This window comes from Colobus angolensis, unplaced genomic scaffold, assembly GCF_000951035.1.
Source record: "Colobus angolensis palliatus isolate OR3802 unplaced genomic scaffold, Cang.pa_1.0 Scaffold50, whole genome shotgun sequence".
Lineage (NCBI taxonomy): Eukaryota > Metazoa > Chordata > Mammalia > Primates > Cercopithecidae > Colobus > Colobus angolensis.
The window spans coordinates 375,041-382,319 of NW_012118488.1; positions in this window are offsets into that span (position 1 = coordinate 375,041).

The window sequence follows — 7,279 nt, forward strand, 5'->3', positions numbered from 1 at the left end:
AATCACACTCCTTGGTATTTATCCAAAGAAGTTTAAAACTTATGTCCACATAAAAACCTTCACATTAATGTTTATAGCAGCTTTATTCATAATTACCAAAACTTTAAAGCCACCAAGATGAGATGTTCTTCAGTAGTTACATGGATAAACTGTGATTTCTTTTTAGCTCTGAATAATATTCATTGTCTAGTTACACCACAATTTATAATATTTTATTGAAAGATGCATCAACTATCAACACATGAAAAGAAATAGAGGAATTTTAAATGCATATTACTAAGTGAAGGAAGCCAATTTGAAAAGGCTACATACTGCATGATTTCATCTATGTGACATTCTGGAAAAGGCAAAGTTACAGAGGTATAAAAAAATTCATAGTTGCCAAGGATTGAGGGAAAGGAAGGATGAATAGGCAGAACACAGAAGATTTAGGGCAACAAAACTATCTTTGTATCATTCTATAATGGTGGATACATGTCATTATATATTTGTCAATACCCACAGAATGAACACCACCAAGAGTGAGCTCTAATGTAAACTATAGACTTTGGATGATGATCTGTCAATGTAGGTTTATCAATAGTAACAAAGTACTATGGGGTATATGGGAACTTTCTGTATCTTCCACTCAATTTTGCTGTGAACATACACTTTCTCTAAAAAATAAAGTTTATTTTTTTAAAAGGAGAAAAAAATGAGTTAAAGGCATGTATAAGCATTTTACAGAGGATGAGATACCTATAGCCATTAAACATATGAAAAGATTTTCAGCTTTCTTGGTGGTCTGGAAAATATAAATTAAAGCCAAATGAAATACCATTCTGTATATACTCCATTGGCCATAAATTTAAAGCTTTACCATGTCAAGATTTGGCAAAGATGTTGCCTGACAAGACTTCTTATATATTGCTGTTGATAATGGATTTATCTCTCACTTTAATTTGAAAATTCACATAACCTATGACCCAGCAATTCAACTCCTAGGTGTACACCCAAGAGAAACTCAGTCTCTCTCTCTCTCTCTCTCTCTCTCTCTCACACACACACACACACACACACACACACACACACACGGTGTCACCAGGCCAACAGTTAGTGAAATCAGTGGGAAACCTAAAAAATGATTAAGTGAGGTATATATGAAACACGTATGGGATAAAGATGCTCAGAGAAATATTAGCATTCTTACTACAAAGTTGAATACTGTGAATCTACTTTCATATATCTATTTTATTGTATGGTGATGCTTTTCATTTTGTACTAAACTTTTGTATGAGAAAGGGATTGTATTAAGTGTAACTAGGAACTGGATTCTCATTTCTCAAGAAAATATGGTGAATGAGTAACTTTTGAGAAAAATATGTATTAACATTTGTCATCAATCATGGGGGTTACAATGTTATTACTGAGTACATGAAAACACAAATCTGCTGAAGAAGCATCAGTAACTACCACAAAATGTTATACTTATTTAAGAAGACTATACCTGAAGAAGATCAAAGGTATATGACACATCGCTTTTCACTGAGATCAAATACCCACGTGAAATTAATTGTGATAATTTTCAGTGCTGAGTTTTCTTGCCATGTACAAAAAAAGGCAAGGCAATAGTTATAAATATGCTTTTACCGTGAACATAAGAAGAATTTCTCATAAAGTTAAATAACCCCAGATGCTTCAAGTAAAAAATAGGTTAATTTCAATAGTGGTTTCTTTCCATTCAATTTATGTAATTAAAGTAAAGCTTTTAAAGGTTCATTCTATTGAAGATAAAACATCTGACATTAATGTCAGTATTATTGCAAATTCAATTAAAAAGTTAAACTTTGAAGAAAAAGTTTTTATTTTTGAGAGGATGAAATGATTACTAATTTTGGTAGGGCAGAGCATCATAGTAAAGGCAATGTTCTCACTAAATTAAGGAACTTTGAAAGCAAGAAAATACAATAGGTCATAATGAACACAAAACTCTTAATGTATCCAAACAAGAATACTCTACCAGTTGAAATGAAAGCTATTAATATTAAAAGTATTTTTAAAGTATTTTTATAGGCCGGGTGCGGTGTCTCACGCCTGTAATCCCAGCACTTTGGGAGGCTGAGGCGGGTGGATCACTTGAGGTCGGGAGTTCGAGACCAGCCTCACCAACATGGAGAAACCCTGTCTCTACTAAACATACAAAATTAGCAGGGCGTGGTGGCGCATGCCTGTAATCCCAGCTAGTCAGGAAGGCTGAGGCAGGATAATCGCTTGAACCCAGGAGGCAGAGGTTGCGGTGGGCCGAGATCACGCCACTGCACTCCAGCCTGGGACATAAGAGCGAAACTCCGTCTCAAAAAAAAAAAAAATTTATAAACACACAGAATAAATAAACTATAAAATGCTCGTGATGAAACTAATATTGAAAACTAAAAGTACTTTAACATGGCAACATGAGTCTTCTCAGCTTCCCATCGTCCGATTTTAGAAATGTTTGCACCTTTGAAAAACGACTATGTAGATCAACCTATGTGCCTTACAATAATATTACTTTTATGTAAATTAGCACTCTCAAATTTGGTCATTGGAAATCTTTAAAGCTTCTAGAAAATTGTGATTATTGAAAATAGAACTTGCAAAAGGAAAGACTGGAAATTTATCTTTGCAAAAAAGAAAGGAGGAACTAAACAAATGGAATGATGATAGCACAAATAGTATGCAAGATTTAATTTTGAAATCCTATTATTGGGCTTGGAATATCTCCACTTGTGGGAAGAATATTCTGGTGGAGCTCTGAATTTTAATTGGATAAATGTATTATCATTACCAGAAGAAGACTGAGAAGGTTCTAATTTTGCAACATTTAAATTTGGCAAAACATTCCAAAGTATCAAAAATAGAGACAATGTACTGGACCCATTTTGTCTTGTAAAAATATTTGTTGAAAAACGGAGCTGGGCATGGTAGTGTGCACCTATAGTCCCAGCTACTTGCGAGGCTGAGCTGGGAGGATTGCTTGAGCCCAGGAGGTCAAGGCCAGCCTGGGCAACATAGACCTAATCTCAATATTTTAAAAAACGAAAAGAAAAATGGAGTCAGAAAGACCACCTGGGAAATATACATTTCAATATTTTTAAAAAGTATGAAGCTTGCCATTTAGCAGTTGGAATAATATTTTCTCAAATAAAATATCATGCAACCAGCCATTAGGTGCCTCCTCATGGAAGGACACAACACTACCCATGGATTCTCCTTGGGAAAAGGAAAAGCAAAACCTGTATCGATCAAGCCTATCGATCTCACTACTAATTTAAAAGTAAAACAGAGTATAGAAAAACATGTCAAAAAATGCCCTGGGAATAAAATCAGCAAAATCTAGAAAACTGTAGGACAAGTAAAGTGACCAAGTTCCTTCACAAATAAACTGTAAGGAAAACAAAGAAATCAGGATGAACATTTAACTTATAGGTTAAAAGATACTTATAGAAACATATTAACCAATGGCAACATATGAACTTTATTGGATCTTGATTCAAATTTAAAAAAATAGAAACTCACCAGACACTGCAGAATCACTCCATGTGTCCCATCCTAATCGCAGTCCCCTCTTCCCATCAAAAGTAACCATTATCTTGACTTACAAAGTAATCATGTCCTTGTCTTTCTTGATGGTATTTTCACCCAAATGTGCATCCCTAGATACTCTAATTCAGTCTTTCCCATTTAGAAATAAGTTGATATGCCTTTTAAGTATTTTTAAATCTATAACTCTACCCTTGATCTCTTTCTTTTACTTACAATTTGCCTGTTGAAAAAACTGACACTAGTTTCCTCTAGTCTGAGTTTTGTAGACTGCATATTCACGGGGCACTTTAACATATTCATCTTTCCCCTGTATTTTCTGAAAATTGACAGCTGATTTAGAGGCTTGATCAGACTCAGGTTCCATCCATTGGGTGGTATTTTGTTCTTTAATCAGGAAGCACATAATGTCCAGTTCGTTCTCTTCTATTATATTAGTGGACATTGATGCTCACTTCCTAGCTCCATTTAATTCATTGGAGGGTATAAAATAATGATATTTTAATTCAACAAATGTTCATTAATAGATGAAATATTTTATAATGAATTATATCATTTTATATACTAAATAAATTAATTTTATTTAAAAGTCAATCTAATTTTATTTTTTAGAGATGGAGTCTCACTATGCTGCTTAGGGTGACCCTGACCTCCTGGGCTTAAGCAGTCCTTCACTTTAGCCTCCAGTGTAGCTGGGACTACAGGCACCTGCCCCCACACCAGGTTTGAATCTAATTTTAAATGAGTGGAAATCCTAGATTATATTTGAAACATTCAGAATTTCAGTTTCTTTTGTATTGAACTGTGAATGGCCCACATGGAGTGATAATAAGTATACTAATCCTTGAAACGATTAATGAGATCAGAAGGGTACCAAATTTACCTGTATCCCTTAAGAAAAAACTTCAGAGATGGCGAAAATTGCCAAATCTCTTTCCCCAAAGCTGCAAGACACCCTAAACTTCTTCTTATAAACTACTTATAAACTGCCCCAGGAGGACTGGCAGAGGGTAAAAACTTCATAGCAATTGTATCGTCTTACTATTTTATAATTTAGGGAAGTTTATTTTAGTGGCAGCTCTAAATGTTTTCAGAATTACATATACTTATTTCTGTTCAATCTACGTCATTTATCAAAAAACAATGTTTCTTCATAACATAAGAAGATAGTTGCTACCTTATCTTTTTTTACCTATACCACATGACATTAGTTAAGATGTAAATATTACTTTCCTGTTTGTATTTCCATAATGTGATTTCAATATCAGATTCTGTGCTCAGAACATGAATAAACAATCTTTCTCTAGCCTAATAAAGTCTATTTTAAAACAAACAGATGTAACTTAAACCACCTTGAACATATAGTTTAATTGTATTTAGAAAAGTGATTTTCCAATTAGAGGAAAGAGTAGAAACATAAATTTAAAATATTTGCAACAAGAAATATACTAAAACATATGTAAATATATATGCATGTGTATACAAAGTTCATTTCAATGAATTAAAGTCTCCAAATTCAGGCACATCACCACTCAAGGTATTATCAGCTTAACAAACATGATGACTAAACCACTTCAATCCTTCTCCATATGTAAAGGAACATGAGGGAAATGTTAGAAGTTTAAAGAAATGAAATGTCCAAATTTGTTTAAGTTAAGATCTCAAAAATATGTATCCTGAATTTAGTATTAATCAGGGGAAAATGCTAAACAGACTGTTTAAAGCAAGCTTGTCCAACCCACAGCCCGTGGGCCGCATATGGCCTGGAATGACTTTGAATGTGGCCCAACACAAAGTCATAAACTTTCTTAAAGCATTATGAGATTTTTTTACAATTTTTAAGGTTATCAGCTATTTTTAGTATACTTTATGTGTGATCCAAGACAATTCTTCTTCCGATGCGGCCCAGGGAAGCCAAAAGATTGGACACCCCTGGTTTAAAGGATGTTGGGTGAGTGCCTACAAAGACTAATTACTGGATGACACATCAACAAACCAGTTATGCCAGATCAAGTTCATTGTACTCTTTGATAGGGTCACTAAGCTGATAGCTTAAGAAGGGGCCATAGGCTTAATGTATCCTATTTTCAGGAAGGCATCTGGAAAATGTGTTATAAAATCTTTATTAGTTAGAGTTCTCTAGAGAAACAGAACCAATAGGATGAATACATAGATAGATAAATTTATTATAAGAAATTGGCTCACACAATTATGGAAGGTGACAAGTCCCCAAATCTGCAGGGTGTAGTTCCAGTCTGAAGGCTTGAGACCCAGGAGAACCAGTGATGTAGTTCTAATCTAAAAGCTGGCAGCCTCAAGACCCAGGAATAGCCAATGTCTCAGGTTGAGTTCAAAGGCAAGAAAAAGCCAATGTCCCTGTTTGAAGGCAGTCAGGCAGAAGAAATTACCTTACTCAGGGGAGGGTTATCCTTTTTGTTCTATTTAGGCTTTCAATTAATGGCCCTCCCCACGTTAGGGAGGGCAATGTGCTTTACTCAGTCTACCTTGTCAAATGTTAGTCTCATTTAAAATCACCCCCACAGACATACTCAGAACCAAATTTGTTTGACCTGGGCACCCCATGGTCCACTCAAGTTGTCACATAATAACACATTAGTCAACATAATATCTTTGTGGACAAGACATAGAAATAAGAGCTAGATGAAAATACAGTCCAGAATTTGTGGACCATAAGTGAGGAGTTTGTTAATGGACCATTGTCAATCTGTCAGTCCACTTCAGTGTAATGCCTATGTGTTTCAGCTAAATTTTACACTCTCTAACACTAGGTGCCTAAAAAAGAAAACTTTTTTTATTTTATGTGAATAGTCTTTCCATTAAGAAATATATGGCGTACAAGGAGATAGTGTTCATTGTTTTTCCTGTACTGAGGTTTGTCTATTCAGATTTCTATATTTCCCATTCTAGAGAAAGCTGTAGTAGAATGGGGTCTTGGCGTCCTCCTCACAGAGTATATATGATTCAGACCCTTTACAACACTCCTTCCTATGTAAATGTGTACAGTTAAGTGACAAAAGGACAGAATAGTACAGTATCATTTGTTTAAAAATACAAATTTATAGCCAGGCATGGTGGCTCATGCCTGTAATCCCAGCACTGGGAGGCTGAGGCAGGCGGATCACCTGAGGTCGGGAGGTTGAGACCAGCCTGACCAACATGGTGAAACCCCGTTTCTGCTAAAAATACAAAAATTAGCAGTACGTGGTGGCGGGTGCCTATAATCCCAGCTACACGGGAGGCTGAGGCAGGAGAATATATATATATTTGTACAAGTGTAGACTATTGTGAGCCTTGCTGGCAGGGAATCTGGAAAGGAAAGGGGTGCTGAAGTGAGAAGTCATCACCATTTGAATTTCTTTTATGCAATATTCATGAATTAACTTCTTATTCATTAGCATTACATAAAATAAAATGGAGAAATATTTTTGGAGTTTCAGAAATTAGCACTGTATCAAATAAATAGTAACAGAGAGAGAGGAAAAAAGTTGGGAAGAAAAAATAAAAGAAGGAAAGGGAAAGAAGGGAGAGAAGAAGAAAAGGAAAGAAATGGAAAGGATGGAAGAGTAGGAGAGGGAAGGGAAAGGATGGAAAGAGGGAGAGAGACAGAAAGAGAATGAATGAAATAAATAAAAAGAATGAAGGGAGACAGAGAAACAAAAAGGAAGGAAGGAAGGAAGGAGAAAGAAAGAAAGAAAGA